The sequence below is a fragment of the Sander lucioperca genome, chromosome 6 (assembly GCF_008315115.2).
Source record: "Sander lucioperca isolate FBNREF2018 chromosome 6, SLUC_FBN_1.2, whole genome shotgun sequence".
Lineage (NCBI taxonomy): Eukaryota > Metazoa > Chordata > Actinopteri > Perciformes > Percidae > Sander > Sander lucioperca.
The window spans coordinates 39012213-39038985 of NC_050178.1; the positions used below are offsets into that span (position 1 = coordinate 39012213).

At 41.5% G+C, this 26773-nt stretch overlaps 2 long non-coding RNA genes across 2 annotated transcripts; both read left to right on the plus strand.

Moving 5' to 3' along the window:
• The first annotated feature begins 225 nt into the window (after positions 1-225).
• On the plus strand, positions 226-26773 carry LOC118495332. Its single transcript, XR_004897708.1, has 2 exons — positions 226-457; positions 25761-26773. It is a non-coding gene; the product is annotated as an uncharacterized LOC118495332 (long non-coding RNA).
• LOC116035285 lies at positions 17985-19146 on the plus strand. The gene is made up of 2 exons (XR_004101321.2): positions 17985-18424; positions 19044-19146. It is a non-coding gene; the product is annotated as an uncharacterized LOC116035285 (long non-coding RNA).

Here is a 26773-nt window from a genome sequence, read left to right on the forward strand (position 1 = left end):
AAAAAGTTTTAATTTGAAGTCAGAGTACTACTTCATTAAGCCCAAGAGCCCAAGCTGCTTGCTTGAGACTTAATGGCTGGAGACCCCCTGAAGCAGCTTTGAGGGCAGGAGGCACAGAGCCTGAACACACTGTCCTGTTTCTCTTGCACCGGCCCTTTCTCGCAGACATGGAAGTTGGTCTCCTTGGATCTATGGAGGAGCATGAGGGACTCAGCACAGGTGGTGAGCTGAGTTTGGAGCTGGGTCACTGTAAAAACAACAGTGTCATCTATCTCCCAGCTGTACATTTTTACAATTACCGGCAGTTGTTGGGCATGTTGTAGAGAGGAACTTGTGAATAGTGTATGGCCACAGGGGGCAGCAGTGAGGTCATTACGGCTTGCTGCTCCGCCAAAGAAGACGGTAAAGAAGGTAAAGAAAACGCCGGTGCACTCGGAAATTAACAAAGCACACAAAGGTGAGATTTTTGCTTTATTAGTATAAGTATTTTCAAACAGTGTATTTCACTTTTACTAACGAAAAGACAACAAGGACGACTAACCGATGAGTTTGTACAGCAGCGCTAAGCCGCTAACATTACTCAAAACTAACGTTAACTAACTAGCTAACGTTAACGTCAATTCAAGTTAGCTAATGTTAATGTTTTGAATTTATAAAACAACGTAGGACTGACATTTAAATTAACCTAACCATTTGTTTAGATTGTCTCACTCACTGTAGTTGGGGTAATATTAAAAATGACTTTGCCAACACAAACATCTCTGTACAGTATGTGTAGCCCTTCATGGTAATGAGAAGATTGAACCGCACCTGTCCTCACCTTCTTCTTTTTTTTGTCTTTTTTTTACATTCTGTGGTCCTTACCTGAGGAGAGGTATCGAATAAACCTGCGGACGGAGGTATGATATTTTTCCAAGTGCTCTTCGATGTGCTCACCAAGAGCTCACTAACCTATACATAAACAGTATAGTACTATACAGTATGGGGCAGGCTATACTGTATTTCAGCTGTTGTAAGTTTATAGTTACTATACTATTACTTTAGTAATGCCATTTGCATTTTGGTCTTTAATCCTTCATTTACATGTATGCTTAACAAATTATTGAAAGTGGAAAAATCATTATTGACAGATAATCCAAAATTAAGACACATTTGACCATTATGTACTGTACTCGCATGTACTCCTGGCACAGCTACATGCAAGTAGTTAGTCAGGAAAGGAAACGGGTGTGTTTCTCTTTCAATGAATTTCATGTGGGTGTTGTGCTTCAAAAATATATTGTTTTCCCAAAAGATATTAGGATAAAAAGGTGGCACTCATTGTAAATTTAACAACAAGTAACACATCTGCTAATGTGTTTTAATAGAAAGCTTTTACTTAAAGGCCCTGAACGCCCTTTAGTTGTCCATTCTGGACTGCATGGGCTTGTACAGTAGACCTTTTTCACAGCAGACATTATAAGTTGTCACATTAAGATGATCACAGGTGTTACTAATAACATTAACAATGGCTCTGTGCTATTCAAGTGTCCCAGTGTGACAGCATGCACAATACTAGAGCTGCAGCTAGAGTTCAGCCCTCATAAATGTTATTTTTTATACTTGACTGTGCTTTTCCTACTGTGATTTGTCAAAATGTCTTCTGTGAAATTGATTATCAAGATCTTCCTGATTCTTCTTTTTTTATCTTCTTTTCAAACTCCGGATCACCTTCAACCTGAGCAGAGGTCTAATCACACCATGGTCATTTTAATATATTTTTCAATGAAATATTGTGAATCATATCGCAATTGCAATATTAGTCAAAATAATCACAATTAGATATGTTTCTTATATCGTGCAGCCCTAGGTGTGGTGTGTGTTTGTTTTTGTTGTGCACAGCTTTATTGTTTAGTGGATGCATTTTTAGCAAGGGTAAAAATGTAACCCCTATCGCCTGCCTTTGGAAATGGTTGAGCTCTACCTTGTCAGCTATCAGGTCATTCAGTCTGCACTATAGTCACTCTAGTCTATATCCTTGACGTTCCACTTCCGGGATTGCGCCGTTGCTGCCGGAAAATCCGCCGGATTTCACTCATTTAGGCCGGATATCCGTTGCCTTGGGCTTCCTTTGTGTTGGCATTTTAAACTCCGGTTGATTTATGAGGACTATGATTAACCTTTTCTCAGATCTCTGCAGGGTAAATCCAGACAGCTAGCTAGACTATCTGTCCAATCTGAGTTTTCTGTTGCATGACTAAAACAACTTTTAAACGTACACACGTTCCACCAAAACAAGTTCCTTCCGAGCCTATTTTGCAGCGGCACCGCGGCTTTTCTCCAGTGCTTAGCACCGCCCAAGACAATTGCGATTGGTTCAAAGAAATGCCAATAAACCAGAGCACGTTTTCATCCCATCCCCGAATGCTATGTGGAGTAGCCAGACTCTCCTGCAGCGCGCTTTGGAGGACGGACTGGCAAAGCGCGACTATAGTCACTCTGACTGTAGTGTAGTGACTGGTGTGATAGCACACATTTTCTCTGTCTCTGTCCCCCTTTTATATCCCTCATTTGAATGTACTATTGCAGTGCCCGTTCGGGGCGTCCACTTTCAAAATTCACTTACAGAGATTCCTTCCTTTATAGTTAGATGTGTGTGTGTGTTGCATGCATGGTTAGTTATGTGCTGTACTTGCCCCTATGCAGAGTCTAAAATAGTGTGTGTGTGTGTTTGTGTGTTAACTGTACTGTAACAACTCACCAGCTCTCTTATTACATGGCTCTGGTGTGTGTACTAATAGATCCAGGGCAAGTGTGTTGACCCCAGTCATGTCGGAAGTTCAGGAGTTGAGAGGGATTTATTTAAGGGGATCTTTGCATAAGTGTTTGCTTGTGTGTGTCTGTCTCTTTGTATGTGTGTGTTTGTGCAAGCTTTGCTGATTAACACCAGATGTGCGGGGCTCAGGGTGTCGGCAATAGCTAAAGAGGGCCCCACTGTACTCCATTAGGCCCTGGTTGCAGAAAATGCTCAAGCGACTTCTACACACATGGCTGACATTAATTTCTTTGCTCTTCATCCCCCAGATCCCCACAAGGTTAGAAACATCAGGTCAGACATACTTTGTACCCTTTTCCATCAAAAGTAGCGTGTATATGCAGTTTTTTTTTATATAAACACAGGTAAACCTGCTTAAAATAGCAAATAGACTCCTTTCCCATTACCAGGAGACAAGTTAGCCTGTCTATTTTTTGGCGTCAAGTGGAGCAGTCCAGAAGGAGCTCAGTCCTCCGCGTCAGGGGATACACTGACGGAGTCGAGTTCTAGGAAAGGGTTCCGTGTCTCTAGGAATGTCGAGATAGAGCCTTTCAGTGAAGATCTGAGCTTCTCAAGCTTCAAGTTGTCGAGCACCTCTTTAATCCAACGGTCGTGTGTAGGGGGTAGAGCCCGACAGATATATCGGCGGGCCGATATTAGGCATTTTCCAAACTATTGGTATCGGCATTTATAATGGCCGATAAATGAATATTTAAAAAATAAAATAAAAACGGACGAAACACCCTTCGACCATGTTCTGAGTGTTGGCGTTGTGTAGTTTGTCCACCAGAGGGCGCTCTACAACGTCCCTTTTGGCAACACTCGTGTTTAACCCAAGTTTTATATCTTAAGTTTGTATTTTTATACATTTTATTTATCAGAACTTTAATGTTCTGTTGTGACAATAAAACAAACAAGTTTATTTTTAAACTGCATTATCATATTAATTTAGTGAGGACTTATAAATAACTTCAAATAACTAATGTTAGGGAAATCTGTTTATGTTTTTGTTACGCGTTTCTGGATTTGTTTTTTTAATATATATCGGCCGATATATCGGAATATCAGATTTTTTAATCACCAAATATTTGTATCGATATCGGCCTTAAAAATCCTTTATTGGTCGGGCTCTAGTGGGGGGGGGGGCGGGATAGCGTCCAGTTGAACAAGATCAGTCTCCGGGCTAGCAGAGATGTAAACGCCAGGGCCCGCCTCAGTGCAACAGGGAGGTCAGCGTCAGGGGAAATGCCAAAAATGGCTGACAAAGGGTTAGGGGGGATAATGTGGTCATAGGCTCTGCTTATGGTGCCAAAAATTCCTCGTCCATAAGGTTGTTAATTTAGGGCAAGACCAGAATATATGAGTATGGTTCGCAGGAGACTGCAATCACTCTTTAAAACTTGGTTAGCGTATCTACCCGGATGTCCTGTTTCCATCACTGCCGATCGGATCCAGAGCCGATAAATACCCGCGCCTACTGCAGAGTCATTTGTCCCTGGACTGAATGTCAATTGCAACTTTTCCCACTGCAGAAAAAAGCCAGTGGAAAAGTGTTTTTTGTTTTGATAAGGAGGTTGTGCAGCAAAGGCAGGGAGGTAATGTAGGTCTCCTCCTACTCCACTAGAGGGCGGGAGAGAGCTGTAAAACATCTGTAGTGCTGCTCAGCTCAGGTCCCATAGTCAGGGTTGACTACTGTGAGATAAATAATGTTTTTTTTCCAAGGATCTTTGTAGTTTTTCAGTCTGTATAAAGCACAGGAACATTATGTTTGTGTATTGTGTGTGTTGAAGTTATATTTTAAAGAGCAATAGTTTACTTAGAAAGTTCCACATAGAAACTACTGCAATAGTTTGTGTAGTAGAAGTGACTGAATTAAAGTTGTGATTAGCACTGCAACTAAGGATTGTTTTTTTTTTTTAATTAATCTATTTATTGTTTGTTGTTTAATGTCAGAAAATTGTGAAAAACAGCCATCATAAGTTCCCAGAGTGACATTGTGAAACTGATTATTTTGTCTAACCAACAGTCAACATCCAAAGACGTTCAATTTAAAATCCTGCAAAAGAGAGAAGAGCAGCAAATGTGATTCATAAATGATGACTCAATTATTTCAAACAAATAGTTGATTAATTCACAATTGAAAAACTAACTACTAATAGTGCAACAGATGAATTGTTTCCATCTTATGATTATTGAGGATTATTGCATTAGTCATTCAATCAGTTGAAAGTAAGAATAGTTGTAAAATCCTTCTAAAACGAACGCTGTTTATTTCCGAGGACATCTTCTTCACTATAGAATTTTTGACAGCTATTTAGTAAGTAAATCTCAAAATAAATGTTGCATTCTGAAACAGCTGTCCCAGGAGAAGTTTGTTCTTGTAGTATGCAAAACTTGAAAATGCAAAAATGCCCGCTCTCAAACAGCTGTGTTTGTGACACATTTGTCTGAAGTTTGTCACAAGTTATTATTCCATGTCACGTCCTCCGTTTCAACCCCACTTTCTTAAACCCTTTCCTCCGTCCTCACCTCATAGGTCTCACCCCTCCCCTGCCCGGCTCTCTACCTGTTGTTCCTGTGTGAATATTTCACATTGCTGCTGCCGCTGGTGCGTGATGCGAGGGACTGAGCACTCATTGTGTGTACGCAGTGTGGGTGCTGCGGTATGCGGCTCTTTGGCGTGTGGTGTGTCGTGACAGGCGTGTGGCCGCTGACGCCAGCCGGCCGTCTGCCTGTCTGTCTGTCGTGTCTGTCTGTTTAGTTACACCTGACCGACGCTGACATCGCCATACCCACACAAACTTGTATATAAAGACACGCACACACACACACACACACACACACACACACACACACACATTGTTCCACTAGACATGGTGCCCAAAAGTTATATTAAGGGTCATGGACTCCCCGCCACTGTAGTTGACATTGGGCTTTGGTGTTGCTTTTGATGTTCTTCTGACTTTGTGAGTTAATGTGTTTCACCAAAATTGAATTTACAATTTACATCGAAAATGCATTATTGCATTTTGTGGTTTTGAAATGTGCAGGTCTGTTCTGAGGTATGCCAGGCGATATTTCAGCGCACCATGGCGTAATCCTTGGTATTTAGTGTGTTCTCTCAGGCTGCCGAGGTGAAAAGTTGAACCTGGTGTTGACCTTCTCTTGAGAGAGGGCTTAGCTCTGAAGTCAGGCGCAGGCCAAACGCACAGGGAGGATATTCTCAAGTTCCTCTTTCACTCCCTCACGTGCATTGGCTCTCTTCACGGCCACCCTCCACTCGTACACGGAAACGATTAGGATCTGTGATAAGATGTTGTACATATTTCTAGCATTTTATCTCGTCTGTTTTGTATTTGTTTTTCCATCATGACAAAAGTCTTGGGTCCTCTTGTCATCTCATCTAGGTGCAAGGAGTTGGTGAGAGAAAGAACAAGAAATAGACTGAGAGGGGCCTTATGTGCATCACTGCAGGGAGTTGAACTTCAGATGGAGAGATAATGGAGAAAACAAGCAAACAATTATGCAAAAATAAACAAACTGGGGAAAAAGCCAGAGCAGACTGACAGGCAACAAGAAAGATGTTTGGGGCAAACTAGACACGTTTTTATTTGTACTCCCAAGAGGCCAGTTTAAGACAGGTCTGCATTGTCACAAGAAAGCAAGAGAAAATAAGAGTATTGAATTGAATTGAATTGAATTGAATTGAATTGAATTGAATTGAATTGAAAGCCTTTATTGTCATTGTACTTTACAATACAGCGAAATTAGGAGCGCTACTCCACTGGGTGCATACAATAAATAATCCTTACAGGACATATAAAAACATATAAAAACAGTAAAAGAGTAATGACAGGTCTATTCTACTAAAACATGAAAATATGGATATCTGTGATTATTAAAAACCCTGACAACCACAAAAAATACTTTTAAATAAAAGTCTTGTCTTGCTTCACGTCTGTTTGTGTGTACAGTATTTTACATATTTAGGACCAGAATGTGGACTCAAAAAGGTGGTGATCTCAGTGTTATTCAAAAGTAAATTGTTTTAGGTGTCTGTGATAATAAATGTCAGTACAATTATCTAAAAAGGTATCTGTGTGACCATGAACATACAGAAAGAAACATTTAAAGATTGGTAGTGTGTGGGCTTTATTTAGCATCTTTTGTTGTTTTCGTGCCTCAGAGGGACAGAGAGCATTAACCACTGTATGAGTTACCAGTCTTATCATGTGTTCTTATCATACACCTCAGACTTGCTGATCCACACTCTATTTTGTTTAAGCAACTTGACCCAGAATTCAAAACTAAAACTATGTCTACGTCTGACATTCTTCCAGTCCATTGGAGCAGGAGAATACATGGCCTAAAGATACGCGTCCGACAGTAGATGTTGAGTCGTGCTGCACTCCGTTCTCCATCTGTTTTAGTTTTGGAGTGGTTGTGATAACCTCAGCCTGACCCCTGATTGGGCTAATCTCACCCTCATCTTCTCTCGCTGGTCAGCTGACAGAACGCTGCGCTGCAATTGGTGGGTGCACTACTGAGGAAGAGGAATTTGTTTAGCATTGTGTTGGGGTAACAGTTAGCCACTGAGAAGTTTAGTCTACTGTCTAAAACCATAGCAAAGCTTCAAAACACAAAAACAGAAGGAATGTTTAGGGTGAGTATTCAAAGAGCCAAACATGTTGGCTTTCCCAGGCAGTAGCCTTAGAAAAACTGCTTAGTTTCCCCGCAGTCAGTAAATATAAACAGTACTTACAGTAATAGTTGTTGTAACATCTGTAAAGAAGTTGAACCTGCCCCGTGTCTTCAATCTTTAGAAGTGAGCATTAATCTCCAGTTAAAAGCAGAGAATATTGTAACTAGCCCCTAATGCATCCAAAGTATTCATGTAAATGAGTTTCAATCCATTTTTACTCTCGATGGAAATATCCTGTAAAATGAAGTTATTCTAGTTACAGTACTTCTAAATTGCTGTAAGGGCAGGACATGCCGCTGTGTAGTAGCTGCTCCAGGCAGTCTGTTTGGAGGGCTTTAGTCCAGCCAGATTAGATCAGAGGACCATTCTGTTTGTTTGTTTTTATTTGGGAGGGGCCAGGCTCCTGAGGGATAGCCCCCCTCTCTCTCAACCACCACTCTGCTATCCCTCCCCAGTATTCTCCCTCAGGCCACAGTCGACTGGAGCCCCCTTGACCTCTCTGTCACCCCGTGCTAACCCACGTTAGCCAAGGCATCCTGGGAACAAAAAAGCAAATGAAGGAAGAATCTGCTGTGTCTTTGCGTCCGCAGAACCAAATCACAACCAGACCAGTTCATCTGGGGGTGTAGGCAGTGCCACCCAGGCAGAGGTTCACTCCAGCGGGTTGACCTCTCTTTTACGTGCTCGTGGGTCTGATGTGTTCTCTCACACACAGTAGTGCTTCAAGAGAAAGGTACTAGCTAAGTGTAGAGGTTGGGGGAAAGGCTGTTTTAGCTGTGGTCCTGTTCGTGTGTGTTGTTATGTAATCATCATCATCATAACTACTTTTTAAGTTGCTGTAAAAAATATGGCACCTAAATTTGCTTAGCTTTAAATTTGAGAAGGTGCCAATATGGGTGGTGTCCAAATTTGATTAAAATAAGCTTTGTTATTGTGAATCTGCCATTGGCTTGAATATGGTCAATTTGGCATCTTTATCACATGATTTTCTGCTCCTGGTGTGGCTCTGTTGTGTAGCCATCTAGGTCCCATGATTGCTCATCTCTATTTCCACCTATTCCCATGTCTTTCCATTGACACTCTTTTCCCACTTCCCTGCCTTTCCATGTATCTGCCTGTACAGGCTACGCACACGCACGCACACGCGCGCACACACACACACACACACACACACACACACACACACACACACATACTCCCTCCCTCCTCTGCTGACCTCTTCTTCATCTCCCACAAGGCCTTGGGGTGAGGCAGCCTGGCACCAGACAGTTATTTAAACCCTCAGGCAACTTCACAACAGGTCAGCGCCAGAGAGGGAGAGAGAATTCACAGCTGATTATTTACTGATTAACTGGTGTCTTAACTTCAGAACTGAGACTTTAAGTCTTTCTGAATAATATTCGATGATTGCATTGTTTGCTGGATTTACATCAAAATTTCCTTTAGAAATACATAATAAAATGTAAAGTCTAAGAAACTAATTTGCTTCTTCGACTGTAATTATTGCCTTTGTAGATTCCCTTTCACGCTTTAAACCCATCCATTTAAAACAGAAAAATATGTTATTCAGCCATAAATTAATTTGTTTTTTATTTTCATTTAATTTTAATCCCATGAAACAGGAACTAAAAGCAGGGGGATGCTATGATTGGGTTTAAAGTCGTCTTTGTAAACATTGTGACCCATGTCTTTGACACACCTCCTCTCTCCTCTTGAAGAAAGTCTCTTCATAACAGGAACACCAAGAGATGAAGGTCTCTTTTTAAAAGAGGACATGGGATGGGGAGGCAGACTTTGGAGTCTTTGTTAGGCACGTGGGCCTGTGTTTTGTGTCGGTTTTGTTCTTCTAAATCCTCCTTAGTTTGTGTTTGTCTCCGAGCTCTGCTTTGAGCGATTAGGGACGAGGGTTTTGAACGGCTCAGTTAAATGAAGACATAATTTCAGCCCTTTATTGTTGCTTTGAATAGTCTTTCTTCATATAAATAAATGACACTAGTTTGAATATTAGCTATGTTAAAAGTTTGTTCTTTAATAAAGAGAACTAGCCCAAAGTGTTCACAGAATTTTTCTGTTGCGTTAGACTTGCGGCTGGTTTGCTCTTCATGGGATGAGAGTATATTGTATTGGACAAGTGATGTCAGTAAACCATGCCACCAGAGATGAGCCATATCACAAGAGGCATCGCTAGAAATCGGAGTTGTGCCATTAGACAGAGAGAAAGACAGTATCTTGAGAGAGAGAGAGAGAAAGAGGGGAGAGACACAGAACGGATTGTTCCACAACAGACTGACGGACCTTTTAGCCTTATCTTTCTGAGCTACTCTTACAGAAAACCAAGGAGAGAAGGGAAAAGAATGCCCTGCTCTTTCTCTCTCTCCCATTTCCCATTCTCTCATTTCTCTGCTTCTCCCTTCCTTCTTCATTTCTTCTTCTTCTTTTGTTCACCAGTCTTTAGCCAGCCTTTCTTAAAAATCCTCTTAACCCTTGCACTCCTTCCGTTGTCCCCTTTCCCCAATATCTTACCCTGATGTTTTAATATCTTGTTTCTTTCCTCACACACTACTATCTTATCCGTCTGCACTCTTAGAGCTCATTGCTCCTACAGATTGTTAAAGGGTAGATTTGTAAGCCCCCTCCGAGTCTCAGCAGCAGTTAGCTTTTAGTGTTACACTCTTTAAAATAGATCCCTCTCTCCATCTCAGGCTCACACTACTGTATATGCATGACAGCTTTTCAGGAGGGGTGCCATACAAACGTGGGCCCAGTTGCCTTTGCAAGAACATCTTATTTGCATTTGTTTACATGTGCCACTCTCTGAACATTTGGATTTGCAGCATGTCATGATGTTTTGGTGCAGCCCCTTGCCCAGATCCTGATACACACAGACACACATGCGTAACAGTATTTGGTTGTGAAGACACTGTGAGTCGTCCCTCTCCTCCCTCCCTGACAGAATGAAACGGATGGATAATTAGATATCAAAGGGAGGCAGGCAGGGTGTGGCGAGGCGCGTGGGCTCCTACGATGGTAAAGCACTTATTAATGAGATAGGCCTTATCTGCTCTCCTCCCAGGAATTCTGCCTTTGATCGGCCCCGACTCCGGACTTAATACATTTTTGATTGATAGGCTGAGATGACAGAGAGAGGAGGCGTGGATGGGGAAGGTGGGTGGGAGGGGGCGTATGTGCTTGTGGAGGGAGGCGGGGGGCAACCCTCAGATGCAACTGTAACGATGCCCTTCACGTGATAAAATAAGTTATGACAATAGTGTTTCACCTTATGGGATAGGATACATTAAGATGAGCACACACACAACTTGTTTGCATGGTGAATACATTTCAGTTACACAGAACTACACATACTGTATAAAAGTACACATTCCTCTGCGCACACAGACATAAATTCACTAAGACAACCCAAACAGACAGGCCTATTCAGTCACCTTAACCCGTACTATAACTCACACACAGGAGCACTAGAAAATATTTTCCCTAAGACAGAGGAGGTTTGGAGCAGGCCTGTGGAGAGGGACTGAGATAAGGCTCTATCCCCGTCTTGAGATGAGTTATAGCCCACCCAGGAGGATGTGGCTAGCAACGACCCACCCGGACATGCTGCTCGGCTCGCCGGGATTGGTAGGGATGGTGTACTCCCGTTAGTGAGGCAGCGTCATGGACAGAGATAACAGCCCTCCTCTCAATAACACCTTGACCAGAGGGAGGAGAGGCAACCTCGAATCAGTGAGCCTCTACACACACACACACACACACACACACACGCACGCACACACACACACACACACACACACACACACACACACACACACACACAGACCCAAAAAATCCACACCACACTTTCACCTCTGCTTTCTCTCTCCGCCCGATAAAGAGGTGACTGAGCGTAACCATTACAACGCTGTGTCACCTTGTTATGAGTCTCTGTCAGTGTGAGGTGTCGGGCAAATTAAAGAAGCCATAACTGCTGCTCTGTCAACAGCCCGTCACCCCCTATTTATTACTATGCCAACAGGCTGGGGGAGAACCCCCCCATCCAGTCCAGTGGACAGATTGATCAACGTGACAGGCACATTTCAGGTCTCCAAATCAATCACACTAACAAAGGCAGGTGAAAGAGAAGGTGGTTGTTGATTTTTGTCAGAGGACTACAGCTTGGTTCCTGGATGAGTCAGGAGAAAAGGCCTAAACATACCCTCTGTTGTCCTGAGCCAAAGACTCAAACTTAATCTAACTTTCAATACTGTGGGTCAATGCATGGATCTCTGTCCCACTATTTGAATTGACTTTAGTGTCTCTGTTATTTAGGCTAGATCACACAATTGGTTCGGAGTTTTAATTCCGATGGGATGTGGAGCCGGATAATTCATTGTGGAAGGTGGTCGAAGAACAACAATAGGCAGATTTTAAACTCACACGTCAATGTTTTTATTTAACATACGGACCAAGCTCTAATGCTGGACACAGCGTGAGAGTTGGGCTCCATGAGAAACATGATGAAACAGAGGCAGTGCTGAACAGAGAAGGGGTGGGAAGCGAGACAGCGTGAGGAGGGGTTAGATGATAAGAGTGGGAAGAACTGATAGAGTGGAAGAAACCGTGTAGAGAAAGAAAATGATTAAAAACAGCAATCACCCGTCGGAGACTGATAAACCAACCAGTCATTAATTGGAAGCGTGCAACTCGTGGGGATATGGTTGGATTAGGTTCACGTCTTCCCCTCCTCTCTCGGTCTTCTCTTTCCTCCTCCGTGGACTTAAATGTCTCAAAGACGTATTTCATTATCAACAGTTAAAATTTTACAATTAATGTAATATATTTTTTTCACAGTTGCCAGCCAAAGTATGAATATTGAATTTACACTTTTATAGTTCATTCTACTGTACATGTGAAACAAACTTGGAAAGACAAAATGAAAATGAAAAAGGAAGACAGTCAGAGATGGAAAGACCAAGAGCGGTGAGGTAGTAGCTATTTTTGAGTGATCTAGGCTTTTGGGGTACATAGGAGATGGGAGATGGGCAGTGGTCCATAAACAAAGGGCTGACAGCCCACCCATCACCCCGGCAGGTCTGGCTTGTGCTGCCTAGATAAAGCAGGGCTGCTGCCTCCTGTATCAACACCATCCATCATCCATCTTTGTCTGCTCATTCACCCTCACATCAGTCCTCTCACTCCCTACACCTGCCCCTTTTCCAGCTGTGTGGGTCCCTTTAACCATCAAAGCTTTCACCAAACTCTTAATACAGCAACCACAACTATCTGCATTTTTTTCATTACCCCTCTTTATATATTGACCTAATTTGCAAACTTTTCCAGTTAAGCCAAACCTTTGGCGAACGTGTGTGCTTTTTATGCAGCTGTTCATCTGAGCTGTAGTTCCTCGGCCTGTTGTCTTTTTTTACACTCTTTTGATGTGACATGGGGGTTGTGGTCTTTGGTGAATTATGCATCTCAAACTCAACTTTGGAGGGATGAGCATTAATCATTGATTTGTCCACCATCCTCTCTGCCTTTCATCTGTTGCTGCTGCTCATTTTTGGTTTCAGCAAAGGCAACGGATACTGACAGGTGAAATGAAAGGCATTGTTTTCTTTTTATTTCTTTTTTGGATTATGTAAGAACATGCAGGTTTAATGTATTTTGTGTGTCAAATCAGACAAAGCAGTCTGACTGAGCGCTGGCAAAATAGCATTTTCCAAAACTAGCCTGACAAAATATTAAACCATGATTTAGGGAATTTTAGCCCCCTTAAAATGACCCTTCAGGCCACCATTGTTCCCTTGTCAATTTGGTTTTTGTTTGAGCATCTCCTTCCTTTCTTTGTTGCTCGTGGGGAATGGAAATTATGCAAATGGAGATGGGCACTCTGAAGAAAAAATGTTGACATCTCCCATCCTTGCTGCCCCCTAAATACACACACCATTCAGCGAGCTCTCTTTTGGCCCAGTTTGGTGGGTCTGTCTCTTTTGGCTGTCTCTCAAGCATACTTTAACAATTGTAGCCATATTGCCTGTACCCCGTCCTTTCTTTTCTCCATTCTGGTCCATTTGAGTCAGACTGGACAGGTGCTGAGACAGGAGGATAGAATGCTGTCAGCGATTTTAACAAACAATATTGGGTTATCTAATTTTGAAAGAGAACAGAAAATTAAAGTTGCCCTGTGCTTTGATTAGCTGCCTCCATTAATGCCACCTCTACATGTTCACATTTAAAAAAAAACAGAGAAGACAGGGGGAATGGATGAGGATTTTTGCTTTGAAGACAGTGACATTTAATGATGGTTTAGTTCAGAGGAAACTTTGTTTTTTTATTTATTCAGTGTTTCATTCAGTTCCACCAATCAAAGGGGATTTAAGAGATTGAGTAGAGACCTGGAGACTGAGCAGAGCAGAGCGGCCGGGGAAATGGCTCAACTAGAGGATGAATTAAAATGAATAAAAGCCAACAAATGGGAAAATGGGCTATCACTTGTACAGCATAATGAACAAAGTGCAGATACCACTGCCTTTTTGTGCCAGGGGGCTAGAGGCTCTATGTTCTCACACTAGTAGAACAAATGAGAGTGAACGGAGCCAGAAAGCATAATGATTGTCCATTAGTCTGTCCCTAAATTCTGCTTCCTGTTGTAGCTTTAGGGAAGCAGAGTGTCTGAGCTGTGAGAACCCATCACATGACATCGGTGCACCATTGGAATACCCCCAGCCTGCCCTAATGGATCCAGATGCTACTCCCCGTGTATCCGCTGAAAGTTGAGCACTGAGTCTGGGTTCACTCAGAGGTTTAAAGGCTCTGTGCGAGTCTGGACGCAGACTAAAATACAAAATGTTTGAAACTATAAAAAAATCTATCTAATCTACGTAAGATATTTTTTAAATCTCTAAATCCTGGGCGCCCAGATAGCTCTGTTGGTAGGGTGGGCACCCAAATATAGAGGTTTACTCCTCGACGCAGCGGGCCCGGGTTAGACTCCGACCTGCGGCCCTTTGCTGCATGTCATTCCCCCCCTCTCTCTCCCCTTTCATGTCTTCAGCTGTCCTGTCAAAAATAAAGGCTAAAAATGCCCTAAAAGGTAATCTTTAAAAACAATCTCTAAATCCTTTATAGAAATATATTATTTTTGACTTATTAAATTGTTGTTCAGCCTGTATTTCTTTGCTTTTTTAATTCATACTTGTCATGTTTTATAATTGTATTTCATTTTATCCATGTTTTTAATTTATTTTTTATTTTGTTCTTGGTTGTATGTCTTCTGTAAAACACTTGGCATCTTGTTTCTCAATAGTACCACAAATAACAATTATTTGAATTATCGATTAATCTGCAGATTTTCTTCTTGATTAATTGATTCATCATTTTGTCAACAAAATGTCACAAAATAGGGAAAATGGTCCATTATGGTTTCCAGGAGCCCTACATGGTTTATCCAGAGTCCAAAACCCAAAAGAGTTTCTGATGATTGAAAACAAACCGCAAATTGTTTACAATTGATCTTCTGTTGATCTACTAATGGATTAATCGCTTAATCGTTTCAGCTCTTTAAATAAACAAAGCAATATACATTTTTATTATTTTGTATTTCTAGATTTATTTGAGTGACCACTGCAGACAATGTTGAAAATCAATTAGCAAGACATCTTTATGGCAATATATGGATTTACAGGAATTTTGCATCAATGTTAAAAGTATCCTGCTTTTCATGTAATTCATTGAATTATCCAAAATTAGACATTCCCATCCGTTTGGTTTAACTATAAACTGTTTCTTAATTTAATTTCCAGATAAGTTACTACTGTACTGTGTGTAAGAACTATGTGTGTGTGTGTGTGTGTGTGTGTGTGTATATATATATATATATATATATATATATATATATATATATATATATATATATATATATATATATATATATATATATATATATATATCACTTTTGTAATACAAAATTTCATATACCACGATGGAAGATTGAATCCATTTTATCCAGCCTTCACCTGTTAACAGGAAACTACCGGTTTCGCTGCATAGCCAAGAATCTTGCATCTTTGAAAACTCAACTTTTATCTGTCAAAGAAAATAATTCACTATAAACACAGAATATGTTTACAGCCTGATGCATTTTATACTTTTGTTGAGTGGATATGTTATTCCCCCTCATAGACATGACAAATGAGCACCATCATCTCATCATGAGCTCATCGCTGCGTACCCTCAGCTCTAATGATGATAATAATAATCTGTCACGCGTGGCCGAAGAAAGCGCGTTGCGTTTAAGACCCCTGCACTCGCCATCGTCTCCATTGACCCCCATGACTCAGCTATTGACACTAACCCCACCCCAGTCTAATGTTCACACATCAAACAGAAATGATCGACCCTCTGTCTATGTGGTTAGACTGACTGAATGATTGGATGTGACATAAGCAGACTTTGAGCGGGCAAAAGTGAGTGGTGTGAAAGTGTGTGTGTGGGAGAAAGAGAGCAAGGAAAGAGGCTTCATGATATTAGCCCTGAGGAATGTGATGTGTTTGAGGTCATGTGAAACACTGCTGGCACTCCGAATAACCTTCAGGAAGGCTATCACGACATGACCCGGAAGTAGTCAGGTCATGTGTCAGGGCAAAATGCTCGTCTCTGTTGACAGCACCCGTTCCAATCTCTACACAACTCTCACTCCTCAACTTTCTGGGAACCGTACTCCCTGGCTGCTCAGTTTAAAGGGCTCTGTCCACACAGGAAAAGACACGTTGATTTGACTGACCAAAGCATAGACAGCCATTGTTTGGAGTTAGGATATTAAGGAGTCATGTTCTAGGGGTGTGAGCTGAGAGGAAAACTCCCCTCAGGAAGAGCTGGGGTTGACTAATCGAACCCACATCTTGATGTATCTCACTAGTCATATCCCCTCTGGTTTATAATTTGAATCCGATACAGGGAAAGGTGTCCCTGGCTTGAACCACATGGACCATTGATCAATGTTTGAGGATCTAAGAATAGAGAGGGGTGGAGAAGGGGAGGCGATGGGTCGTGGGTGGAGGAAGAGTTGACGTAAAAGTCACAGAGTTCAAGTTGCATGTTAAACAAACAGCAGGGCCTTTTGAATGGCTGCAGCCTGAGTTTAGTAAATTAGTGTAAATTTGCAGAAGTAACTTAATTTTCAGAGAAAATAAATGGCAGAATTTTTTATGAGCACAATAGCGGTCAACTCACACGGCAAATGGGGGGAAAAATTAAGCGAGACTGATGGAAAGACTAATGGCTTGTGTGAGCTGCTGCCACAGCAATTATCACTGCCCTTTACTTTCTCAAAAAGGGCAGAGTAAACTTAATAAAATGTTTATGAAATGTAAGTAATCATGACTTCTGAGACTGCTCCTATATTTACTGCTGATCAAGAGAAAATGATCAAGAACTATTTTAAAGACGAAGGAATAACTTAAGTACGTTCATCAAGCAAAAAGGCAAAACATTCTCAAATATGAAGATTTAATGCTATCCTCTGTTGTTGTACATTCATACATTGGGGTTTTGCTCTGTTGGTTCGACAAAACAAGAAATTTGAAGATGTCACTTTGGGATTTAGAAACGTGACGGGCGTTTGTCCAACACGGTCTCACGGCAGTTCGTGAAATGGTCACGTTATTTTTAATCTATTGATTTGTGTACAAGGACACGTTTATGTAATTATTTTCGTGGTGGTCAGCACGTAATGGGAAGCATCTATACGGAGGTTGGGTTTAGGAAAAGAAGAACGGGGACAGGACACGTCACACGCCGGGACACGATCCGCGGTCTCTGGGGGATGCGCAACAACAACGGGACGGTTGGGTTTAGGAAAAGAACAACAGGGAAAGGAAACGCCACATGCGAGACAAGATCCCCGGTCTCTGGGGTAAAAGTCCTGTCTTGTTTGACCCATACACCACCCCAACCAACCTCCCTGCGCAGAGTTTTGGCATTTCATACTACTCGCTACCGTAATCATGCTGTGATCACAAAAGATGCTTCCCATTGAAATACATTAGTTTAAATAACATGCTCACCACCACAAAAAAAAACAACTATTTATTGACTCCTTTTTTTTAGGCAAAACAATGTGTTTGGCCCATTTGGTTCTCTTTTGCCTTATCAGACTTTAAAAGTTGATGCACAAGTCCTCATTATTGTAACTGTAATAACACTTAATGTACTGTTTCTTTTATCTTGTCATATTGACAGTACACTATGGGCTGAAATATGTGACACCAGAAACTGAATTTGAATCGTTTATATTTGAATTTGAATTGCTAAACTTGAATATTTGCATTGAAAAACTGAATTTGAATCACATCATTTGAAATTGTATTGTTTAATTTGAATCATTGCATTGAAAAACTGAATCGTAGTAGTATAATAGTAATAGTATAATTTGAAATTGAATTTATTCGTTTGGAACTGAAGTCCAATAAAATTTGATCCTCACTGAAAATTCAACTCTATATATTTTCACATTCAGTTCTCACAATTCAAATTCAGTTCTCAAAATTCAATTTCAAGTTACTGTGACAGACATCCGGGTAGTTGAAGGATGAAGGAAGAGCAATCGAGCGCAGATCGATAGATAGAGTTCAGTGGCGCAGATACACAGGACTCCTCTTCGGCCAATCAGCACCTACGTTTTGGAGCACAGTGCTCCAAAACGTAGGTGCTGATTCGGAGCAAGGCTAGCAAGTGCACGTCATTGCGTGATTGCGTCATTGAAAATGTTTTCCCGCCTTCACTTCTGCGCTGCATTTCAAAACACTGGACGAAATGGAGGTGGAACTGTGAACTGTGCTGTTAAATTTTTTGTTGAGATGGAGAAGGTGAATCAGCGTCAGTCTGCTTGCAGGAGGAGAATATTCTGTCGGCAACTTTGCCCGCAACGTGCGAAGGTATGTAACGTTACCGACACTGATAGGCTATAATGTAAGCAATAGTCGTGTTCTCTTATTTATCCCATGTCAATAAATTAAAAACTTGTGGGAGTTCATACTTACTGGTAAGGAGAATTGCATTAATTAATGTTAATTACATTAAGCTTACAGTAGCTAACAGTTTTCATTAGTTTGTAGTTTACTGCATACATGTAACATTAGCTAATTGTCCAGTAGCTTCTAGCTTTCAAACAAATGCGGCGCAAAATATGATCAGCAACTACAAGGTAAACGCTACCAGCTAATGAGCTACCACAGGCAGAATGATATGCAGTAAACTGCAAGTGAGAAAAGGTTAAATAGTTTTGTAAACACACAAGCTACAAGGCTACAACCAACATAAGAAAAGTCATAATAACAACACCATTGATAAACACCCACTAACACAGTAAAGGTAGGTGCAAGTGTGTTAAATGGTCAACAGTTGTCAGTTAAGACCATGATGAAGAAACTACACCACTACACAGTTACATGAAGTACCTTCATGTTTCAGTATGCTTAAATATACTTGTGATACAATTCTAATCAGGTTGGATAACTACTGGACTAACCTAAAGCTTTCTCCTTCTGTCTGCAGTCTGGAAGCAACCCCATCATCGGCAGCTGTGTCTGATCGCCGCTTCATGTTGAATATACTTGTGTACAGTATATAGTAATGTTTGAATAAATGTTATAATAAATATACACGTTTCGTTAATGTCTTTTTAGAGCTTGTATACCTAACAAGTTATTAAAACAGGTAGCATCTGAATATAATTATTCAGTTAGAAGTTTCCTGTGTCCAGGTCATAATTTGATGGAAAAATAGACATTGAAAAACAGTTTATATTATATACACACCCAAAAACATAAAGACACAGACAAACCAGTTAATTTAATGCATTTATTTTTTGAATGCCAATCTCTAATATAGCAAATAATCTATTCAACATCTCTCTTTGGCCTCTGTCTCTCTGCTCTCTTGTCTTTTGCTTTCCCTCTCCTCCTCCTCATCTCTCCCTTCTGGTGATGCTAGTGCAGTGCTTAGCCCTAGAGCTGTAATCGGGCCTTAAAAGTTTGGCCCGACAAGGCCCGAGCCCGACAGAATTTGAGTACGTTTTGATTGACAGCTTTTTAAAAGCCCAAACCCATTTACAGCCCGACTGTACAAAAGGCTGTGATTCATCAGCAGTGATTGAGTGCATGTCGGAGAATAGCGCGGACATGTGCTTCACACCGCGAGCGGGTCCGGAGGACTAACTCCGACAGTATTCAAATGTGTGTGTCTTTTGCCTTTTGTCAAGAATGAATTTATACATGTTTTAACATAATTTATTCATGACTAACGTAGGCAATAGGCCACTTGGAATTTGGAACACAGAAATAAAATAAGTCCTGCAGAGGCCAGCCTCTGTTTCACCACCTCAGCATTCATTTTCATGCTAATCCAAACGCATCACCTGACCGCTCATTTACTGCGCAACCCGGAGCGCAAGCCCGAGCCTGGCCCGAGCCTGGCCCGAGCCTGGCCCGAGCCTGGCCCGAGCCCGTGTAAAATGATAGAAATTAAGACTGAACCCAACGGGACCCGACAGGTTCGGTCGGGTTCGGTCTTAATTTCTATCATCAAAGCAAAGATCTTCTGCTCTACTTGGCCTTGGATTGTCCTCTTGGATTGGGGCAATCAGACTGGTGCAGACTGCCCTAATGCCTCATCCATGTTGGCAAACCAGGGCCAAGTTGCTGCTGTGGCTTTTCCATCCTCAGTGACCGCCTCCGTTTGTTCCTTAGTCCCTGTTAAAAGACAGCAAACACAAGAAAAAGATGTTTACCGTTATGAATGCGTAACGTTACGGAACGTTATACTTCTTACATGGGAAACTACTCATACATTTTAGCTTTCGTTTAACGTTGCTAGTGAAGTTAACAAGGTGCAGCTTTACCTCCCATCCTGCAGCTACAACTAATAAACACACCAATTTCTAAATCTCTGCTAACGTTACGCATATACAGTAACGGCATATAAAAAGAGATGAAAATGCCACCGGACATTAAACTTTACAAACACAAAAGGCACAAAAGACAGCAACCCAGCTAACAGCCTAATGTTAAATAATAGGTTTAGTTAGCCTAACGTTAGCTCGGGATGTATCTACCTAATTATTAATAGCAATTTGTACCAGCATTAAAGCAGCCATATTATGCTCATTTTCAGGTTCATAATTGTATTTTAAGGTTGTACCAGAATAGGTTTACATGGTTTAATTTTCAAAAAACACCATATTGTTGTTGTACTGCAGTGCTCTCTCTCACTGCTGCAGATCCTCTTTTCAGCTGGTCTCTGTTTTAGCTACAGAGTGAGACCTCTTTTCTTCTTCTTCTTCTGTACTATCTTTGATTGCACCGCACATGCCCAGTAGCTCAGATGTAGATCATGTCAGCTAGCTAGCTCCATAGACAGTAAAAGAAAGGCTGTTTCTACAACTTCGGTCAGTTACAAGGCAGGATTAGCTGGGAGACTTCTAAATGAGGGCGCACGTGTAAGTAGTTCTTTTGTAGATTATGGTGAACTTGTGTGTGTTGTAGCAGTGCTTTGCTATTGAGAACGAGGTAGCATGCTAGCGTTAGCATTAGCGTTAGCATGCTAACGCTACGAGCTAATGGTTGCGGTTAGCCAGCTCATTTCGGCTTGTGACATCACAAGCCGTGCCAGTTTTGAACAGCTCACCCGGAGACTGAAGGCAGGACACATTCAGAAACCGTATCTCACTCTAAACACCATGGATGGTTATTTTTCAAAGTTAGTATGTGTGTGGAAGCACCAGAGACACAAAATAACACCCCAAATCCCAGAAAAAGTGATTTTTTCATAATATGGGCACTGTAAAGCGTTTAGCTTTACATTGATGTAACACATTAACGGTGATCCTATGTGCGCAAAGCCGCGCGCATAGGATTGTGGGTGATTTGGGAGCGAGAACTGTGCTCCAAAACGTAGGTGCTGATTGGCCGAAGAGGAGTCCTGTGCGCTCAATTGCTCTTCCTTCATCCTTCAACTACCTGGATGTCTGTCACAGTAACTTGAATTTGAATTGTGAAAACTGAATGTGAAAATACATAGAGAGTTGAATTTTCAGTGAGGATCAAATTTTATTGGACAACGAATAAATTCAATTTCAAATTATACTATTCAGATTCAGTTTTTCAATGCAATTATTCAAGTTTAGCAATTCAAATTCAAATATAAATGATTCAAATTCAGTTTCTGGTGTCACATATTTCAGCCCATAGGTACATCTACATTAATAACAAACATGAGGTAGTGTAATATTATTTGTAAAATAAATTAGTAAATCAGTTAACTTGAAACTATTTAAGTATTAGGGTAAAAGCTTAATAATCCTGTTAACTGTCTGTGGTGTGGTGTATTACCCTTTTCTTTGACAATATTAAAGAAAAAGCCTTATTTAAACAAATCCACTGCACGTCAGTTGCACAGCTTTAGCAAGGTCAGAACAGCTCAACTTGTACGTGTGCACATGCAGCAATAGTGTGTGGGTGTGTGTGTGTGTGTGTGTGTGTGTGTGTGTTTTAATGTTTTAACATATGCAACCCCTTATAAACAGTGTTTTATGCAAACAGTGGCGGAGCTCCCATCAGATAAGGCGCCAGAACAGGAGAAGGAGACTGCTTTGTGAGGGAGAGAGCGGGGAGGAGAGGCAGAATGAGTGAGGGGTGAAAGCGGAGGCAGTGTGAGAAATGAGCACAAAACATCATGGCCAAGAAAATGTCTCTTTTGAACATTTTGAGACAGCAAAGTAAATAGCAACGCGATTTGTCTGAGGAACATTTGTGTTTTGTTTTTTTATTTGACCTTTAAACATTTTAGCATAAAAGTTCTGTGACCTTGTTTCAGTATTTTAGTTATAACTGATAATAACTTTAGCAACAACTGTACAAAATACAGAAGTTTTATAGGAATGAAAAAAAACAACTACAATTTACTTAATTTGGTTGCTGAACAGAAAGAGGACCATGTAGCTTTAGCCCTTCACACCGGGTTTTTATTTAGTGAAAATCAGACATTTTTCCCTGGCATGTGATATCAGCTGTCCACCACAGTCCAGCGTGTTATCTGAGTTTTATGTAATCTTCCCTACTTCCTCTACCAACGCGACAAAAAAGGCCGCTGCCTGATAGAGAAAAATACAACAACTTGGCCTAGTCGCTTGTACCATCTATCACTCTTTCTTTCTGTTGCTCTTAAAAAATGTCTCCAGTCCCCTCTGAGTTTTGATGTGCGTCTTGCCTTCCATTTTCACTTTCTCATCATTTCTCCTCTCTATTTTATGATTTTCTTCTGTTTTTTGAAAAGTGAGGAAGCACTGTGGTGTTGACTGAACTACTACTCTGCCCTAGATCAGCTAAATCTCTCATTTTGAACACCCCCCCGCCAATTTCTGTCACTCCAGGAGACAAATGTGCATCTCGAGTTCATTCCCCCCCTTTCCCTGTGCCCACTGGCTCCCTGAAACTCAGTTCCTTTCGCCTTTGAAGTGCTGCGTGCAGAATGGAGATTCTTTGCATGGTAAATTTGCCCAGTTGCCCGCAGCGTATCCATTACACAAGTTTAAAGTATGCTTCGGAGTCGTTTTGGAAGGACCCTTTTTTCTCACTTCACAACCAATTTCTCTGTGTTTTGAACTTTGGTAGTCATGAGCCATGTAATCTGTAAATTGGGCCCTTTCTTACAAGCTTGCGCTCCACCATCGAGCAGCGTTTGATGTGCAATTATTTTGCTCATTACAAGTTAATTTTATTGTTATAGTTTGCAAATGTTTCTCGGGGTCATGATGTTAAAAGTTTCTGAAGGAGTAAGAAAGGGGGCGAATTAGCGAGTCGAGCGCACATCACAGCGGCGTGGAGAGCTCATTTGAGATGCCAGAGCTGGCTATCTCTAGGCTCACTTTCAAGCCTTTTAGAAACAACCTGCTGGGTGGTTTGAATAGCTAAGGAGAAGTTGATCTGGGATTTAGTGTGGAAAAGGGATCCAAGCCCCTTTATCTGCTGTAAAAGGTTGGGAAAATGGAGATTTGTCGTGTTTGTTAGAACGGAACCATAATCTCTTCCACAGAGAAATCTTTGCAGTATGGGAATCATACATCCCATTTATTTAGCTTTTGTCCCCATTCTCTCTCCACACACATCTTGGCAACCTGGTGTGATTATGTACATTTGCCGACACACTGTTGATATGAGAAGGGAGGGATGGTTAAGAAGAAAATCTGTCATTTTTTCAGAAATACCAGATTTGAGTGGCTTGCTTATTTCACATAGAAGAAGATCAACACATTAATTATGTCTGGCTCATGAACAAAGCTATTTGTTGGAGCTGCTAAATGTAATTGTTAGAGTGTGGCAGAACAACTCTGAGGATCATATAACCATGCCACTAAGCATTAAATTCATGTCACTGAATTATGTTGTCATCCTTTTCCTTTTTTTCAATAGCTGCTAAATCCATTGATGGAACTAGATTGGATTTTACAGTGACATTTTACTTTTCATTTTCAATTAATTGTATGATACCCCAAATCACTTGGCAAAATACTCCTATTGTTTTGCCTTTCTTGGCTTAAATAAAGACAGCTGGTTTAGTTGTATTGCTGTTTTATGTTTGATCCAGTCACCCTAAGTCGAATACATTTATAATTATCCTTAGCTGTGGGACAGAATAACTAGCACACATGTGCCCAAATTGTTTGTAGACTCTCCTTTTCATCTAAGGAAGCGATAGCGCTCTGTGCTCTTTCTTTTACCTCTCTTTCATTTCTCCCCGTCTCATGGCAAAGGCAAATTCTGTTGGACTGTGTTCTTTAATACCATCAACGACGCTAAATAAACTTTGTTGACAACAATAGCTGCTGGCAAAGTGCCTCCACACACAAAGGAGAGCCAACAGGTTCAAAGGCAATGCATCACTCTGCTTCTGATTCTTCATTATTCATCCTTCTGTCTTTACCTCTCATCCCCCATTCTTTTCTATGTGTGTGTATGTGTGTTTTCTTTGTGGCTCTTTGTCTGTTAAACTGCTACATGGTCTGGATACTGAGGCTTATTAGCTGTTCAGTTTAATTAAAAAAGGCCATTCATATGAAAATGTGAGTCCGATAGCGATAGCTGTCCCCAGCAGCTTCCTCCTGTTACTTTTAATTAGACACCCACTTGATTGACATCAAGTCTACTGGCTGGCTGAAGCCTAGTGTGTGCGTGTGAGAGAGAGAGAGAGAGAGAGAGAGAGAGAGAGAGAGAGAGAGAGAGAGAGTGTGTGCGCTTATTTAGTGTCTGTGTACATGTGTTGAGTGTGCGCAGGCATTTTCTACACAAACATATACACAGACGTGCATAGATACCAGCTCTAAGGTCATTAAAGCGTTACAACGGGAGACTGTACATCAAAATTCACTTTGTCGTCATGAGGTAATTATCCGCAAAGTAGCACAGTGTCCGGCTGCCCACCTTGTCACTCATGTCCTCCGGGTCACGTCCAACAATGAACAGTAACCTTGTGATTATGAACAGGGTCCACAGTGTTACTGTGTTCAGTCACACCGCCACCACCCGCCATGCTGATGGAAAAGGTGATGAGCTACTTTTCAATTTCTATTTGTCCTCTCTTTCCTCATTCACTCTCCGTCTTTCTCTCTCCCTCTGTCTCTGGAGAGAAGTGGCTCTCTTCATCTGTTTTCAGTGCACGCTCCAGCTCTTGCTACCTTATTATTATACTGTCAGCGGCACGTGCCTGGCTGATAGATGTTCCTCTCAACTGTTTACTACAAGTAGATGATTTAACTAAGGCTCTCTGTTCAACTTGACCTCTCCTCTTCGCTTCTTCAAAACAAGATGACTTCATCTGTTGTTTACGACGACTCCATTTTATGGGAACAGGCAGAGGAATAGGCTAGCTATACGGTTGATGGTTGTGTTTTAAGATGAAGGTGTTTGTGTGTGCGTTAAAGTGGAAATTGAGGAGGTCCTTGTATGTGTGCATTTATTCCTCCTCACATCTCCGTTATCGCAGGGCAGATTGCATGCAGTGCAGGCTCTTTTTGTGCAGCTTTTATTTCCAGCTCATGTGTGTTGGAGTAACAGTGCACCAAAACCTCCGATGTCTCCAGCTGAATGTAGCCCAGAGTAGCAGCCTGTTTCATGTTAGGGGCTAAGTAAGGCCCACCTCCACGCAGACTGCAGTCTCCAGCAGAAATGACCCATCAGAAGTCACTGCTCTGTAAAGTTGTGTTCCTTTCCTTTGCAGGACGTTTGGAAATGATTTGGGAAAAGGACCTGATGGTAGCAGGGAAACCAGAGCAATACGTTCACCCTGGACCTGAAATGTTGTTCCAATTACTGCCTTCATTATGGGTTTGTCATCCCCTGTTTAAATGCACGGCGGCCTGCATTTCATGCTGTTGCAGGAGAGGCCACTTGTTTTTTTCATGTAGTCTGATATCCGCTTCAGGCAAATGCAGCTCAGAGTGTTGAGACAGCCACAGATAGGGGGCACTCCATGTAAAAATGTGAATGAACTGAAACTAAAGAGGGACTACATGAAATGGGTTTTCATAGTGATGTCAGTTTTGGTCTGGCAGTATTTGAAATCTCAGGTTTTCATTATCATCATGTTTTAAATCCAAATGTTATACACATTTCATCCACCTGTGAAATAAAAACTACTTTAAGTTGTTTTGTTTTGCTTTAGAACAGTTCCATTTAAAGGTCTACAGACCTCTCTATTTTGTTACTCTGTTACACAGTGTTCTCTCCTTCCTCTCAGACAGATTAAATCACTTGTGTTACTCGGAAATGCTCCAAGCAATAAGGCAGGATGGATCACATACAAAAGAACCTAACATGGTTTGAAAGAGCAAGACAGAGAGTAAGACAGAGGGGAGTGTGTTGTGATGTAATATCATTGTGGCGACTCTCTTGACTTAACACCATTAGCCATCCAGTGTGAGAGTCCAGCTGTCTCTCTGAACCACCGAGGTGAGTTACCTGGGCTGACTTACCTGTCCTCCCAATGGCCCCCAGGATACAGTGTTTCAGCCAGGCCCCGTGTACTCCCCTCTCCACAGCACTTAGCAGTGATTAACCCCGGATTCGGCCGGCCCACCTGCCATCTGACTACCATTACAGCCCTGCTTATCTGCCTCTCCATCTCCCTACAATAGGGCCGGAGCCTGGGCTAGGCTGGGGGATCGGGCTGGGGAGGGCTGCCTGCTCTGTTTAATAATAAATCATTAGCTAAACACTTTTGTCCATTTGTGT